The following is a 1,769-nucleotide window of genomic DNA, read 5'->3' as shown; positions in this document are numbered from 1 at the left end:
ACAGTTGGCTACATGCAGTATTTCTGCACACACACACACACACACACACACACACACACACACACACACACACACACACACACACACTCAGACATCCTAACCTCTCTCTGTTCAGTGAGCAGTTAACTCTATAGTTCTCTGCAGGAGCCAAACTGCTGCATCAGGTATTCTCTTTGATGTGAAGGGAACAAAACCCCTCACATCACAATGCGTGGACCGACTATCTCCTGTAATCCCGTACAGTACAGCACAGGCTCCACACTGCTGCTGTAAATGAGCGTGTGTGTCGCACCAATCTGCCTGTTTGAATGTGTGTCAGTGAGCACAGCTGAACAGTAACGTCCAACCGTTTTAGAGAGCACGTCTGTCAGCCTGCTGATGGCGAACACTGTGATGAGCACAGGCAGGCGCGCAGGTAAGACACACTGTTTAAGAGGTATGTTTTTAGCACGGAGTAAATACAATGCAAGAAATGTACTTACCAAAACAAAGAATACACACTATGATACACTAAAATTATAAGATGTCAAATTGACAATGAAAAGCACCATAAACACAGCATGAATCCAGTCACATTGGAGTAATATTTTGTAATGGTCAGCTGTGAACGCGCATTCCTGCACAGAAAGCGCGAGCACACGCAGGTGGACGCGCACCTTGGACGTCAGGCGGCTCTCGGTGGAACAAAGAAGATGTGGACGAGGGTGTTTTGATCGGAGGAAGAGGAGGAGGAGGAGAGGGAGGTCCAGAGCATCACTTACAGGACGGAGAACCATCAAGGATTTCTCCTCCTCTCGCGCTGGCTAATAAACGGGATGACGTCACCCTGAACGAGGTGGTACGGGCTTCAGAAAGGGGGCGTGGCCCGAGCGCCGTGACGGACGTGATTGACAAAGTGGTTCGCTGATTAAAGGCGCCATCAGCCAGTGCAGCGCGAGCGATGTGAATGAAATTATGCGGGTGTTAAAGACAGAGTGTGTGATATTATATTTCATGTTCTCATTGTGAAGCACCGTCGTGCCTTCTTTCTGCACACAGCTGCATATGATAAATACACAGAAATACAAATTATAATCACAGGTGATATTATGAAAGACAGATTAACAGCAGTGTATTAAATATGTGCCTGAGGTTGAAAGTTTGCATTGATGTTATGTTTAACATCTCATGGAATTAAATCCATAAAAATTTCACTGCACACAATATCTAAAAGTTTTGTATGATGACTGCAGACAGTTTCGATCCCGACACCCTAATTAACTGTTAAAATCTGCTTGATAGGCCAAGTGATGAATCAATTAATCCATTTAGAGAAAATCAACACTATTTTGAGCCTTTTTTCCGCAAAAATATCTGATGTTCACGGGCTGGTAGCTTTAGTTGCTGGTTGTCTTTGTCTTCTATGACATTAAACTAAATACCTTTGGATTTTGAACTGCTGGTCAGACGCACGAAGCAATCTGTTTACGTCATCTTGTGTTCTGGGAAACTTTTTATTATTATTATCTGACATTTAAGATCATAAATCATTGACAGATTAATTGATCATGAAAACAGTTGTTAGCTGCATTAAAATGATTCTGTCAGAGCAGAAAGCTGTAGTACACCTGTAGTGCTGCTTACACCGAGGTGCATCCTGCACACTAAACTTTGACATTTAAACGCCCCCTCTTACCAGCGCAATTTGGCCGTCCCAGTAAAAATCTTTCTAAATTTAACACGCCATTTGACTTTAATGGCTCGGCTTTTCTTCTTCTATTGTGCCCCAT

This window comes from Chaetodon trifascialis, chromosome 19, assembly GCF_039877785.1.
Source record: "Chaetodon trifascialis isolate fChaTrf1 chromosome 19, fChaTrf1.hap1, whole genome shotgun sequence".
Taxonomy (NCBI): domain Eukaryota; kingdom Metazoa; phylum Chordata; class Actinopteri; order Chaetodontiformes; family Chaetodontidae; genus Chaetodon; species Chaetodon trifascialis.
The sequence above is the reverse complement of the archived record's forward strand: the minus strand, read 5'-3'. Positions refer to the sequence as shown.